Genomic DNA, 16,360 nt, shown 5'->3' on the forward strand with positions numbered 1-16,360 from the left:
AAGCCTGTAGATACCCCTATGGGTAACAGTGATAAGAAAACAAGGAAGCATTTATGCTTCCCTGTAGCGCAGAAAGTCTAGCTGTTGGAGAAAGCAGACAGTAATATAAATGTGAAACAGAAGAATGTAGTGTCGGAATGACCACCATACGTCACCTGAAGAAACAAAAAGATAAACTCTTGAGGGTTTATGCTGGAAGGGATTAGCAGAAGTTAATTAAAAGTAGAAAAACACTGCATAAAGCTAACAAATGAAGATATTAATTGTGTGTTAAAAGAGTGGCTCCCTCAGTGTCGCGATGAACATATGCCACTTGAGGGTATACTGATCATAAGACAAGCAAAGAATCTGTCACAACAAACTGGACATTGAAGGGAACTATAAATATTCAACAGGCTGGTTGCAGAAAGTTTTTAAAAGACACAGAATTAAATGTTTTAAGATATGTGGTGATAAAACATCTGCTGATTATGAAACAGTGAAGAAATTAATTGATGAGTTTACCAAGGTCATCACTAATGAAATTCTGAAGACAGAATAAGTCTATAATGCTAATGAAGCATCAATATTTTGGTGTTATTGCCCCAAAAAGATATTAATTACACTTGAAGAGACAATCGCTATAGGAATTAAGGATGCCAAGCACAGAACAACTGAGCTGAGATGTGCTAATGCAGCAGGCATGTATACATGTAAACTTATGGTGATAGGTAAAAGCTTACGTCCGCCGGGCGTGGTGGCTCAAGCCTGTAATCCCAGCACTTTGGGAGGCCGAGGCGGGTGGATCACGAGGTCAAGAGATCGAGACCATCCTGGTCAACATGGTGAAACCCCGTCTCTACTAAAAATACAAAAAATTAGCTGGGCATGGTGGTGCGTGCCTGTAATCCCAGCTACTCAGGAAGCTGAGGCAGGAGAATTGCCTGAACCCAGGAGGTGGAGGTTGTGGTGAGCCGAGATTGCGCCATTGCACTCCAGCCTGGGTAACATAAGTGAAACTCCGTCTCAAAAAAAAAAAAAAAAAAAGCTTACGTCCTTGCTGTTTTCAGGGTATGATTTTTTTTTTTACCAGTACATTATTATGCTAAAAGGCATAGATCACCAGGGGCATCTTTTCTAATTGGTTTCACAAACAATTTGTACCAGTGGGTTGTGCTCACTGCAGGGAAGCTGGACTGGGTAACTGCAAGAGTTTGTTATACTTTGACAATTGTCCTGCTCGTCCTCCAGCTGGAATTATCACAAAAAAATAATGTTTATGTCACGTACTTTCCCCCAAATGTGACTTCATTAATTTAGCCATGTGACTAGCATATCCTTAGATAATACAAAAACACTTTCTCGAATAGCATGCCAGCAACTGTGAACAGAGGTGTTGGTGTGGAAGGTTTTCAAAAGGAGTTTAACATGAAAGATGCTGTATTTTCTGTTGCCAGTGCTTGGAACACAGGGACTGAAGACACACTGTGCGTCCCTGGCACAACCCTGGCCTGCGACTATGCTCAGTGATCATGATGAACAAGAGTGTGGCTTTGGACGATTATATCTGTCGAGTGAGAAAAAATGTCTACCCTCCTTACATATCCAAAAAAATATACTTTTAGAGTCCATCAGTAAGCTGGAAGAAGTAGATATCAAAGAAATTATTAACATTAATAGTGATGCTCAATTGTTTACTCATTGACTGGTGGTGAAGTAATTGAAATGGTTCCGAATCAAGGTGATTCTGATAGTAGTGACGATGAAGACATTGTTGTTAATGCTGCAGAAAAAATGCCTGTAGATGACATGGTGAAAATGTGTGATGGGCTTGTTGAAAAACCAGAACAGTGTACATTTATAACAGAACAAAAAATCATGTCAGTTTATAAAATCAAAAGGAATACCTAAGTCAAAAAACATTAATGAGACAGATGACTCCAGAGGAAACATTTTAAAAAGTATCCAGGAATTACTTCTCATTCCTAGAGGACACATTTCCTGGTTGCTCAACTGCTTCTGATGTGTCTTTTCACCTACAAAAATAAAATCCAGTTTATGGTAACCTTTTAATCCACATATAGTAGGTGGCAGTTGAAAGCCTGGTGTTGTTTGTGGTTAGACAGCTAATACAGGTATTCTGGCGATGCTACCATGCGGCTTAGTTACCCTGAACATATTATTTTTTTCACTATATTAAAAATATGCCATTTTTTTTACTAAGTACTTAAGTGTGAATAGTGTAAAGAATGTTTGCTATTGGTAGCATGTAAATTCAGTCAGAATGACGGTGAAGCCATCACAGGTTGTCCACATGAGTGGATGAGATAGTGACACCTGTGCTGTCTGATGCTTCAATGCACACAAACTTTGTTTTATGCACAACATTATTTAAAATGTTATTCAAAGTTTCCTTCAGTTTAAGTGTATAAAGTATATGTAAAATATAAATAAATTTCATATTGAGTCTTGGGTCCTATCTCCAATATATCTCATTATATCTATGCAAATATTCCAAAATATAAAAAAACCCAAAATCTAAAACACTTCTGGTCCCAAGCATTTTTGAAAAGAAATACTCAACATATACCGATATGTATATTTTTTCTCATACATGTATATGTTGAGTATATATGTATATTTGAGTATAAATGTATATATTATGTATGTGTCTATATGTACAAATATCAATAAAATGGCCATTAACTAAGTAGTTCTAATATTATAACTTAGTCACAGTTATTTTTAAGCCCAGCACATTTCTGATAATCTATCAGGCAACTCCTATTAACAGACATGAGCTTCCTTTAGCATCCTTATTTAGAGCTAACCCATTTTTGATTCTGAATTCCAACCTTGTCCTTCTAGCCTAAAATGGTGAATCACTTACTTGCCTAAGTTTTATCCATGGAACTTCTCCTTGGGTCTACTTCTGTGAGCTGAGGAGAGGGCATGTGTTGAACGTAAAATCACTGAATGCAGGAGAACTGAGGACAGGGGGTCCCTACCAACGGCATTCCCCTTACAACTGAGGAGCTCTTCCAAACTTGGTAGAAAAGGGTGATGTGGAAACCACAAGAATATCAAAATTCTGCCAAGTTATGAGGTATATTGTTAATTCTGACTGCCTGGAAATCTAGTGGGTAGCTAATTATACTAAAAAGAAACAAACAAACAACAACAAAAAAACTTTGCTTTCAGATTAGGAACTGCTCTGTCTCTTTTAGAAGGCATTTAGAATAATGTTTAGAGTAGACACTGGAATTAAACAAAACTAATTTCCAATCCTGGCTTTGTCATTTAGTATATTTTTGTCTCTAAGCGAGCTACTAACCCTTTTAAGTCTCTATTTTATCATCTGGGAAATGTGAATAACACCAACTCAAAATATTGTATTAAAATTAATAAAATATAATACACATAAAACCATTAGCACAGCAACTCATGTGTGTAAATGCATAATAAATTAGCAATAGTAATTGCTTTTATGTTTGTCCTTCTCTATGAAGCATAGTGCAGTGTGCTTGTTTCACGTTAGGACCCTTAATAAATGACTGCAAATGAACTAATAAAGCCAGGCATCTTTACTTGTTTCAGTGACTGCACACATTTCCTCCCTGCCTTGGCCTTCACCACTGGAAGAAACAAGAACCAGGATGATTCTCTGTTCACTGAAAAGAAAACCATGTAGAGACCTATTCACTTCAACTGCTGATGGACTTGTTAAGTAGTTATGCAAAGAAGGCAGCAAGAGCTGCTTTCTTGCCCCATCAAGGGATAGAAAAAATTCCCAGCACCTATTCCAGCTTTGTCCTGGAACTAGCAGCTTCCATGCTGTCTGCTTTGCCTTGGCAAAGCTTGTGTACTTCCATTGAATCAATATGCTGACATGCATCTCTGCTGCCAATGCAGCCACCACCCACATACACTCTCTTAAGAAGCAGTATTTATTCTTGCTGATCTCCAAAAAGAGGTAAGAAATAAAGACCAATCTTCTGGAGGGCCTGCTTTGTGACCGCACTAAGGGTCTTTCCAACCATTTCATTTGTTTGCTTGAGAAACTCCCACCTTGTCTCTAACAATTCAGCTTGTTATCAGAACGAAATATGGAGTCCATAGAGAAAATCTCAGTAGACTGCCTGATTCAAGGATGTACAAAACAGGCACTCACTATGAAATAGCAAGCGGGGGACTATTTCTATGACTACATTAAAGAGGAAAAGAGGGTTCATAGTCAGAACACAAAACCATAAATGAAATTATAGTATTTCTTTCAAAACCCTCCGTCCCCTCCTCCCTCTTATTTTTTACTTGGTTTGTGACATTAAGCTAATGGATTAGACATTCTAGATTCCAAGGCTGTCCTCTGCCAATTGAAAGCAAGATATTTTTACAGAGGTATTTTTGTTTCCCTGCAATACCATGTACATTGCTTATTGTATTGAATGAATTTTTGCTTCACACAATTTTAGAAGCTTCTACAAAACCTTAATATCCAGGTAGTAGGTATATAGTGAGCTGCTTAATCAGAGGGGATCTTTAATAGTATTACACAGAGTACAACGTGGAATCTATGATTCTGACCAACAGGTAAAACTCTTGAACCCCAATAATGAACTGATGCAAAAATCCTCAATATCCATGTTGTGGCAAATGGTAGAATTTCTTTCTTTTGTTTTTTATTTTGTTTAAAGCTGAATAGTATTCTGGGGTGGGTGGGTGGGTGTGTGTGTGTGTGTGTGTGTGTGATATGTATGCGCCCATACACACTGTATTTTCTTTATCCATACACCCATTTAAAGGTCTTACATTTAAGTCTTTAATCCATTTGGAGTTGATTTTTGAATATGGTATGAGATTATGGACTAATTTCATTCTTTTCCTGATAGATATCCAGTTTTCCTAACACCATTTATTGAAGACACTGTCATTTCCCCATTGTGTGTCTCGACAGCTTTGTTAAAGAGCAATTGATTGTAAATGAATGGATTTATTCTGGGTTCTCTATTCTGTTCCATTGGTCTATATGTCTGTTTTTATTCCAGTACTATGCTGTTTTAATTACTATAGCTCTGTAGCATAATTTGAAATTAGGAAGTACATTGCCTCTACATTTTGTTCTTTTTGCTCAAGATTGCTTGGACTGATTGGAGACATTTGTGATTCCAGATGAATTTTAGTATTTTTTTTTCTTTCTCTTTTTTTTTTTTTTTGAGACAGAGTCTTGCTTTGTAGCCCAGGTGGATTGAAGTGGTGTGATCTCGGCTCATTGCAACCTCTGTCTTGTGGGTCTGGGTTCAAACAATGATCCTGCCTCAGCCTCCTGAGTATCTGGGATTACAGGTGCACACCACCATGCCCAGCTAATTTTTGTATTTTTATTAAAGATAGGGTTTCACCATGTTGGCCAGGCTGGTCTTGAACTCCTGACCTCGTGATCCACTTGCCTAAGCCTCCCAAAATGCTGGGATTACAGCCGTGAGTCACTGGGCCTTGTCAGGAATTTTTTTCTATGAAAAAATATTTCAGGATTTCATTTTCTATAAAAAAATGTTATTGGAATTTAAATACGTTGAATAGAAATGGCAAGAGAAGGCATCCCTTTTTTATTCCTGATCTTAGAAGAAAAGCTTTCAACTTTTCACGCTTTGAGTATGATTTTTAGCTTAGACTTATCATACATGGCCTTTATTGTGTTGAGGTACATTTCTTATATACCTAATCTATTAAGAGTTTTTATGATGAAATGATGTTTGTCCCTTATTCTGTTAATGTGCTATATCACATTTATTAATTTGTGTATGTTGAACTATCCTTGCATCCAAGTAAGAAATCCTACTTGATCATAGTGAATTTTTTTCAGTGTGCTGTTGAATCTTATTTGCTACTACTTTGGTGAGGATTTTTACATCTAAGTTCATCAAAAACATTGGCCTTTAATTTTCTTTTATTGTAGTGTCCTTGTCTGGCATTAGCATAAGGATAAAGTTGACCTTGAAAAATGAGTTTGGAAGTGTTTCATTGTCAAGTTTTTGGAAGAGTTTAAGAAAGATTGTAATTACTTCTTAAATGTTTGGTAGAATTTACTAGGTTGTAGGCTTTTCTTTCATGGAAGACTTTTGATTACTAGTTCAATCTTCTTACTCATTACTGTTCTTTTCGGGTTTTCTATTTCTTCATGATTCAGTTTTTGTGGGTAGTATGCATCTAGGAATTTATCTGTTTTTCCTAGGTTTTCCAATTTGTTGGCATAGAGTTATTCAGAGTCTTTTATGATCTTTTGCATTTCTGTAGTATTAGTATATTGTTTTCTCTTTCATTTATAATTTTATGTATTTGAATTGCCGTCTTAGATTAGCTAAAGATATAACAATATTACTTATATTTTTACAAACCCAACCTTTAGTTTCTTTGAATTTTCCTTTTGTTTTTCTGTTTGATTTATTTCTGCTCTGATCTTTGTTATTAATACTTATCTTCTACTGACTTTGGGCTTAGTTTGTATTTCTTTTTCTGCTTCTTTGAAGTGTAAAGATAGGTTGTTTATTGGAGATTTTTTTCATTTCAGCATTTATCACTATAAACTTCCCTATAAACTACTTTTACTGCATTGTATAAGTTTTGATATGTTGTATTTTCATTCTTATTTGTCATCTTTCTCATCAAGATGATGATATCAATGTCATTAAGATATTTTTTGATTTCTTATTTGATATTTTTATTGACCCTTTGGTTGTTCAGGAGTGTGTTGTTTCATTTTCACATATTTGTGAATTTTCTATGTGTGTTTGAGAAGAATGTGTATTCTGCTGCAGTTAGAAGAAATGTTTTGTATATGTCTATTAGATCTATAGTGACATTCAACACTGTATACTTATCAATTTCCTATGTGGATGATCTACTCAGTGTTGAATGTGAGGCATTGAAGTCTCCTGATATCATTGAATTGCTGTCTCTCTATTCATTTCTGTAATGTTGGCTTTATATATTTAAGTGCTTTGATATTGAGGAGGTATATATTTATAGTTATATCCTTTTGATAAATTGATCCTTAATCATTATGTAATAACCTTTTTTGTCTTGTTTTGCGGTTTTTTGGCTTAAAGTCTATTTAATGCAATTACGGCCACCCTTGCTCTCTTTGGTTACCATTTGCATGGAATATCTTTTTCCTTTTGTTCGCTTTCAGCTTATTTGTGTCCTCAAAGCTAAAGTGATCTCTTTTAGGCAGCATATAGTTGGATCTTGTTTTTTAATCCATTCATATACTGTATATCTTTTGACAGAAGAATTCAGTTCATTCATGTTTGAAGTAATATTGATAGGTAAAGATTTACTACTGCCATTTTGTTTATTTTCTGACTGTTTTTTGTAGTTTCGTCATTTTATTCTTCCTCCATAGGTGTATTACTTTGTGATTTGATAATTTTTTTTTTTTTTTTTGAGATGGAGTTTCACTATCGTTGCCCAGGCTGGAGTGCAATGGCATGATCTTGGCTCACTGCAACCTCCGCCTCCCCAGTTCAAGTGATTCTCCTGCCTCAGCCTCCTGAGTAGCTGGGATTACAGGCCTGTGCCACCACTCCTGCCTAATTTTGTATTTTTAGTAGAGACGAGGTTTCTCCACATTGGTCAGGCTAGTCTTGAAGTCTCGACCTTTGGTGATCCAACTGCTTCAGCCTCCCAAAGTGCTGGGATTACAGGCATGAGCCACTGCCCCCAACCCTGTGATTTGATAAATTTTATGCTTTGATTAATGGTATGCTTTATTCTCTTCATCTTTTATGTATTTACTGCTGGTTTTCTCTTCGTGGTTTCCAAGGGGCTTACATAAAACATCTTATAGCTATAACAGTTAATTTTAAGCTAGTAACAAATTTAACTGCATACAAAAATTTTACACTTTAATGTCTCCTCCCACATTTTATGTTAGATGTCACAATTTCTATTTTTATATATTATGTATCAATTAAAAATTACTAGTTACAGTTATTTTTAATGTTTGTCTTTTAACTTTTATACTAGAGTTAAAAGTGATTTATGTACCACCCTTACAGTGTTGGAGTTTTCAGGATTTGACTATATTTTTACCTTTATAATGAGTTTTATACTTCATATATTTTCATGTTGTAAGAGTCCTTTTATTTCAAGTTGAAGAACTTCCATTAGGATTTCTTGTAAAGGGGTTCTTCAGACTTCATGGATCTGGGTGTTCATTTCTCTCTCCAGATTTTAGAACTTTTAGTCATTATTTCTTTACAAAAGACTTCTGCCCTCTTTTCTTTCTCTGTTCCTTCTGGAACTTCCATAATGCATATGTTGGTTTGCTTGATATTTTCCCTTAAGTCCCGTAAGCTTTTTTCTTTTCTTTTTTTTTTAACAGTTTTTCATTCTGTTTTCTTTTTGTTCCTCCAATGGATTAATTTCAAATATCCTGTCTTTTGCTCAAGATTATTTTTTCTGCTTAATTGAGTCTATGATTAAGATTCTTTATGAAATTTTAAAATTCATTTATTGTGTTCTTTAGCTTCAGAATTTCTTTTTGATTTATTTAATATGGTTTTTATCTCTTTATTAAATTTTTAATTTGTTCATTTTTTAAAGATTTGTTTGGTTGACTATCTGTGTTATTTTGTAGCTCACTAAGCTTCTTTAAAAGGATTATTTTTATTGGTATCAGGAAGTACATAGATCTTCATTTCTTTAGAGTCAGTGTTGGGTGCATGTATGTTTAGCATTGTTATATCCTCTTGCTGAATTGATCCCTTTATCATTATATTATGACCTTCTTTGTTTCTTTGTTTTTTAGCTTAAAGTCTGCTATATCTGATATTAGTATAGTTACTACTGCTTAATTTTGGTTTCTATTTGCATGGAACATATTTTCCCATCCCTTTACTTTCAGTCTATATGTGGCCTTACAGATGAGATGAGTGTCCTGGTGGGTCATATATATATTTTTATCCATTCAGTAATCCTATGTCTTTTGAGTGGAAAATGTAATCCATTTCTATTTAAGGATATTATTGATATATGAGGGCTTATTCCTGTCATTTTGTTGATTGATATCTGATTGTTTTGCATATACTGTACTATGTTTCTTTCTTTCTCTCCATTGTTTATCATTGTGGTTTGGTGGTTTTCTGTAATGTTAACATTTGAGCCTTTTCTTTGTGTTTTTCTCTACCAATGGGTCTTATATTGTTGTATGTTTTTATGATGGTAGATATTTTTCTTTCATTTCCAGGCATAGGATTCTCTTTGGCATTTCTTGTAGGACTGGTCTAATGGTGATGAATTCCCTGAACTTTTGCTTGTCTGAGAAAGTCTTTATTTCTCCTTTATTTATGAAGAATAATTTTGCTGAGTTTAGTATCCCTGACTAACAATTTTTTTCCTTTTAGTACTTTGACTGTATTATCCTATTCTCTCCTCTCATGTAAGGATTCTGCCAGAAATTTACTGTTAGTCTGATGGGGATTCATTTACAGGTGACTAGCTATTTTTCTCTTGCTGTTTCAGAATTCTGTTTGTCTTTGACTTTTGACATTCTGATTGCAATGTGCTGTTGAGAAGACCTTTTGAACAGTATATATTTGAGGATCTCTGGGCTTCCTCAATTTGGGCGTCTACATCTTTTGCTAGGCTTGGGAAGTTTTAATCTATTATCTTGTTAAATAGTTTTCTAACCCTTTAGTTTTCTCTTTGCCTTCTGAGACCCCCAAAATTTGAATACTTGGTCACTTTATTGTGTCTCATATGTTATGCAGGCTTTGCTCATCCTTTTTTATTCTTCATTTAAAATTGTTTTCTGGATAGGCCATTTTAAGAGACCTGTCTTCAACTTCTGATATTCTTCTGCTTGGTTTTTCAGTATTTTCTTGGACCTCCCAGAGCTTCTTCAAGATTAATATTTTGAATTATTTTTCTAGGAATTTATAAATTTCTTCTGGATTGAGATTTGTCGCCTAGAATTATTGTGATCTTTTGGCAGCATCATATTTTCTGGCTTTTTCATGTTTCTCTTGTCCTTATATTGATATTTGTGCATCTGATGTAACAATTGCTTTTTTAAATTTTTGAATAAACTTTCATAGAGGAAGATATTTTCCTGAAGACATATATATGTTGATGGTTGGTAAGAGTACTTTAGCTTTGATTCAGATGCATGCTGTAGTGTAGACTCTGGATGATTTCTTCAGCTATGAATAGCAACAGAGGAATCTGTGATTTCCTCAGTGGCTTGGCTGAGGTTGTTAGTAGAAGCTGTAGTGAGGCTTTGCTGGGGATGGGTATGCCAAGTGGGCCAGCTCTCAGGCCCTATTGTATCAGTGGCAGGCAGAATGTGCTTGACCTTGGGCCACTCAGTGGCGTATACAGGCACTGGTTTTACTGGGTCCAGATGGGCCAATTCTTGTGCCTCCAAAAATATTGCTTATGTACAGGCAGTTGTAGCAGTGTGCCAGATGTGTGAGTGGGTCCTGAGGACAATGTCCTGGACATCATCCCTGACATAGGTGATGGGAGTAGCAGTGCCTTAGGTTCCCAAGTGGCACTTACTGATGTTAGCAGTGGCAGTGATGGGCTGGGCAAGCCAGTCTCCAGGTTCCTAGGTGGCACATGTAAATGGGTGTAAGTGGCAGTGTTGGCAGCAGAGTGAGTGGGCCCATCTCCAGGTCCTGGGAATGAGTAATTTTTGTCATTTTCAAGTGTACTTTTGATTTTTTAGTTAAATCTCTGTTTCATTTATTTGTTTGTTTACTTATTTTATTTTAGTGCTTTCTCTAGGGTTTACAAATTGTGTATTTGCATTACTAGGGGCTATCTTTAAATAATGTTATAACATTTCATGTTATAATGGTCTGAGAACCTTACAACAGTGTACTTTTATTTTCTCCCTCTCATTTTTATGCTGTTTTTATCATATATTTTACTCGACATATGTTATAAATTCAACAATATGTTATTATCCTTCATATTACAGTCAATTTTCTTTCATAGAAATTTAAAAATGGAAAAACTCCTATATGTTTACTCACATATCTATCATTTCCAGTTCTTTTTGTTCTTTTATGCAGATAAAAATTAGCATTGGCTATCATTACTTCTTGCTTGAAGAACTTCTTTTAATGTTTCTTGTAGTACATGTCTGTTGGTGGTGAATTATCTTAGATTTTGGTTATCTAATAAACTATTTTGCCTTCATTTTTGGAAGGTTTTTTTTCTTGGAATAGATATCTAAGTTAGTAGTTTATTTCTTTCAATACTTTAAATGTGTTGGTCATTTGTCTACTGGCCTGCATAAGTGGCTATGAAAAGTTTGAATTCATTCTTTTTGTTCCTGTCTATGTAACTCTTTTTTTGAATGGAAGTTCTGAAGTTCTGAATGCTTTTAAGATTTTTAAAACATCACTAGTTTTCAATATATTGATGACAATGTGCTTTGGTATGGTTTTGTTTATTTTTACTCTGGGGTTCTTAGATCTATGCATTTATAATTTATATCAAATTTGGAATAGCTTTGAGTACTATTAATTCAAATCTGTTTTCTAATTATATGTATGTTAACTGCTTGATGTTGTTTCACAGGTTGCTAATATTCATTTTGGATAGCTTTTTGCTATGTATCAAGTTTGCTGATCATTTCTTTTTTAGTGTCTAGTTTTGTATTAATGCCTCCCAATATATCTTTCATTGTAGCCATCTCTAAAAGTTTTGCTTGGATCATTTTTAATACCTTCCATTTATCTCTTCATTATGTTCATATTTTCTTCTACTTGAACATGTAGAGTTTATTTAAAATGTCTGTTTTATGTCCTTGTATGCTAATTTTACCACCTCTGTCTTTTTTGTGTCTATTTTTATTGGGTGATCCTTCTGGTTATGTGTCAGATATTTCTACCTTTTTTACATTTCCAGTATATTTTTATTGGATGCTAGACATTATGAATTTTACATTGTTTGGTGTGATTTTTTTTTCTCATTCTTCTAAATACACTGAGACTTTATTCTGACAACGAGTTAAGGTACTGAAATCAATTTTATTCTTTTGAGACTGGATTTAAGCTTTTAAAATAGCCATTTAGAGCAGCCTGTAATCTGGGGATAATTTTGCTCTTATGCAAAGGTGATGTCCTGAGAATTCTATTCAATGACCAAGGCATTATAATATCTTTCCATTCTGGCTAGTAAGAACACCAGCTATTCTTAGCTTTTTATGAGGAGTTTTCAACCCCCTGCTTCCTGATGATTCCCCAGTCTTCGTGGCTTCTTTCTCAGTTCTGCAGATAAGCACTCAACTAAAGATTCAAGGATACCTTTATGCAGAGGTCCAGAGCTCTTTGATTCCTCTTTTCAACTAAGTGAGTCTCCTAGGCTCTGGATTCTTTCCTCTGAAGCATGGTCTACAAAGTGAAAATCTGGGAATCTATAGGGCTTACCTCACTTGTTTTACTGCCTATTGTCCAATGTCTAAAAATCATTGTTTCAAATATTTTTTCCATGTGGTTCACTGCCTATGGCTTATGAGTATCTGTTTTGCATTTCCTACATTTGGACCTGTTCAAAGTTATTTTATCCTCAGTGTCCCAAATGGACCTCTATTATTCATTCACTCATGGTTTAGACATAATTGACATGCCATGTGCTGGAAAGTTTGTGAGGCACTAGGGAAACAGAGTGAGTGAGACGTAGTCACTGTCTTGGAGAGCTACCTGTGTGTGGGAAACAAACTTTTAAAATGATAATTGGGCTATGTGGCTACAATGTCTGCTATTATGAGAGGATAAATAATATGACATGGGAAACCAGAGGAGGAAAGAATTAATTATAACTGGGTTGGGCTAGGATCAGGGAAGAGTGGTTAAAGATGATTTCACATAGGAGGTGACTTAACTGTGCTACAACTCAATAGTCTATGTCTCACAAAAAACTAATAAGAAATGAAACAACTTTTTGGCTTAAGGGTTAAAGCTGCTGGAATTCCTAGTAAAGTTATCGAATGTGAACACTTAAAACTTATATAATAATAAAATAAGGGTTTAACCTTATTACATGCTTAAATACAGGAGACCATAATAGATAAGATGTGAAGTACTATTGCAAATTTTAAAACCACAGTTCAATAGCACTAAATAATTTTTGTTTGCTTATCCCTTTGAATCATCATTCCATTTAATATTCACGACAGCTGTAGGAGACAGTGTTTTTATCATCAGCTACCCTTTGCAGATAAATTGAAGTATCGACAGGTGAAGTAAATTGCCATAAGCCCTGCAAATGCTATGTGGCAGAGTTTGGATTCAGGGTGAGGAGGTTGTAGGGCACCAGAACTATAGTCTTAACTGTTAAAGCAAACTGAATATGGCCTGAGAAGGGCTACGTATTTTTATATTTGAGTCCTTGTGGATGAACTGTAACCTAGCTTAATAGTCAGACAAAATTGAAAACCTAACTTAATAGTATGCACCTGTAACACCAGCTGAGCGTTTTCCAATCCCAGCAGCCATACTTCACTCATAGACTGCTGAATGCTCAAACTCCATTCAAATAAGGCAAACGCTGAGCTGTAACCAATCTCGCCATTTCTGTACCTCACTTCCGATTCCTGTACATCACTCTACATTTTTTGTCTATAAATTTGTTCTGACTACGAGGCACCCCTGGAGTCTCTGTGGATCTCTTGTGATTCTGGAGGTTGCCTGGTTCACCAGTTGTTCATTGTTCAATTAAACTCCTTTCAATTTGATTCAGCTGAAGTTTTTCTTTTCTCAGTTGGTGTCAGAAGCGAGATCCGAAGTGAAGCTTCTAGCAACTCCAGGAACGCTGAGTGAACACGCAAGGTACCTGCAGGACCCACTTGTGTCCGCTGATCTCTCAGAGCAGTTGGGGATCCTAGGTAAGGTCTCTCTCAGATTTCTGATCTTTACGGATTCGTGTTTTGAGCTCTCCAAGTTCCTTTGAGCAAATTTCTGATCCATACTGGGTTTCCAGCCACTACAGAAACTGGACTGGGTTCAGGAATGGATTTGATCTGGGAATTAACTGGCTTGGATCCAAGTAGAGACCTCTTATGTCTGGCTGGGTCAGAAAGGAACTGGTAGTAAGCAGTAATACTGCAGGGGTTATAAAATTTGGCTTTTGAAAATATATAGACTTTTTGTGTTATACCCACTTTGTTTTATTTTTCTTGCATGCTAAGGTAGGAAAAAAATCATTGGCTAAGTTAAGAGAACCTGAGTGTAAAGGCAATATTTTAGGTAAAACTGGGATCCTTAATTTCTGGAAAACTGAGTTCCTTCTGGCTTATACTTTAGGCCTGGGAGGAGCAAAGTCTTAAAGAAACAGCAAAATCTTACTAAAGATAACTTACAGTGGAAGTGAACAACAGTGCATTGAAGTGCATTTAAAAAATGAGGGCTGACGGTAAAGTCCCTTTTGACGAAGAATGTTGGCACTACAGCATGTCAACTGCTATTCTCTTTGGGATAATCTGCCTTGCATTGGCTGTGGATGTTGGGAGTAGGCATGTATGGGATCATGGGATATGGGGAGATCTTTCCTCCCTAAAAAGGGAAACTTAAGAGATGAAGGGACAGCTGGTTAAGATCCCTTTGCTACCCAGAGGCAGCCCCCTGAACTTTTCAGCGTCACTGCAATGGTTGGATCTTTCTCTGGCCTCCCTGATCATTTCGCCTTCCCCACCCTGCCTTAGGCAATGCTTTTCTCTTTCTCCTTTCCCTTCCTTATCTTTTCTATTACTCAGGGCGATCATATTGCCCAGAGACCACAGGCTGAAACTCCTGGTCGGAGGTTGGATTAACAATGATGGGGCCCAGGCAGGGGCAAGTTTGAGCCTTACCAGTTTGATACTGGGTGCTAATCAGAGTGGCTAATGTCTATGTTTTGTCACACATATTTTACTCTGGCCAGAGCAGAGGAATTTTGCTTTATGATGTGGCTTGGCCCCAGTGTGATGGTGTGGCAAGTTGAGTCACTAGGTGAGCTCAGGGAAAGGGAACCCAGAATCCTGGCATGCCAGCAAAAGGGTATGAATTTCTTACTAGTCAGGTTTCTGCCTTCTCTCTCTCTGGGAAAATGGTCGAATGAATGGTAAAAATCACTGTTTATCTCCACCTGGTTTTATGTCCTTGGGAGCTTGACCTTGCAACCATGTGGCAGTACTTTCTTTTGGTTTCCGCCTTCCAGGGAACAGGAATTTTAGGGTTTATAACATAATTAGCTCTAAAAATTGAGTAGTTAAAAGCCTTTGCAAATTCAAAATTAACTACTCTAGATTTCCTCTGAAAATTACAGTAGAGGCTGCTCTGTGCTATAGCTCAGTAGCTAAGGTTTTTGCCCTTTTATGCTGGTGGTCCAGGTTCAATTCCCTGCTTAGGAAGTAAGCCCTTTTTGGGTTAATATCTGCATTACTTTGCCTAGTGTCTTCTCCATGTACTATCTTAAGTTTTCCTTTCTCTGAGCGCCTGTGAGGTTACCTTTGGTAAAGTTCAATAGCCAGAAATATTGGCCGTTTAGCCTGGCTAAGATTGGGTAATAAAAAATTTTTAAAGGATGTTATTAAGAGTGCTAGGGTTAAAAGTCAACTAATTAAAAGTGGATATTTAAGCTCTAACAGCCTGGTCTCCTTGGGAAAGACAGGAGGCACCAGAAACCCTTTTCCTGGCCCTGTTCTTCCAAGGGCTTCACCGTAAAGCCAATAACCAATTAAGAAACTTAAAAACTGGCAAATGAAAAATCTTATAACTACTGTAGGAGTATTCTCTGTGTAATTTTATATGTTGTATTTATATGTTTATACAAATGAGCTCTAATTTGCTTAAACAAAAATGAGTGCTTAAATCAAACATTTTGAAAGTAAAATAAAAACAGCTTTAAAGGTTATGGATAAAATAAAGACATTTTATCTAAACTATGCAGTTCAGATATTAGGTTTGCTAAATGCTTTAAGGCATAAACTGCTTTGACTTTTGAACATTGTTCAATTTCTTTTGGAGACATTAAATTCTAAATAAGACCTGGGGATATATAGAATTAGCCATGCCCCATTGCTCTGCAAAGAAGGTTATAAAGAAAAGAGATTTTATATAAAAAATGATTCTGTATGGTAAATTCTTATCCTAAAGTAAAATGACTGGTTGTTTGAAAAGAGGGATGTTTAGGGCAAGTCAGAAAGTCTAAACCTATCATATATGGTCTGTTTAAATTATGAAAGAATTTATGAAAATTTATGGCAGAATTTAAAGGTGATTAGGCCTAAATGCTTCATAAAATGCTGCTATGACTCTTAACTATACAGCTTGCCTGTTTTACAGCTAGGTAAGCCCTGGGACATGTGAAGTTAGATGCTACAAAGTGTCAG

At 35.9% G+C, this 16,360-nt stretch overlaps 1 long non-coding RNA gene across 1 annotated transcript in view; it reads right to left on the minus strand.

The window, feature by feature from the left end:
- Positions 1-520: 520 nt before the first annotated feature.
- Positions 521-16,360, minus strand: part of LOC116563163 — a 175,363-nt gene continuing 159,523 nt past the window's right edge. Inside the window, exon 3 of the long non-coding RNA XR_004274253.1 lies at positions 521-697. This is a non-coding gene — a long non-coding RNA (uncharacterized LOC116563163). The remainder of the gene's footprint in view (positions 698-16,360) is intronic.

Source organism: Sapajus apella, unplaced genomic scaffold (genome assembly GCF_009761245.1).
Source record: "Sapajus apella isolate SASKATOON/1434 unplaced genomic scaffold, GSC_monkey_1.0 scaffold34, whole genome shotgun sequence".
Classification (NCBI taxonomy): Eukaryota; Metazoa; Chordata; class Mammalia; order Primates; family Cebidae; genus Sapajus; species Sapajus apella.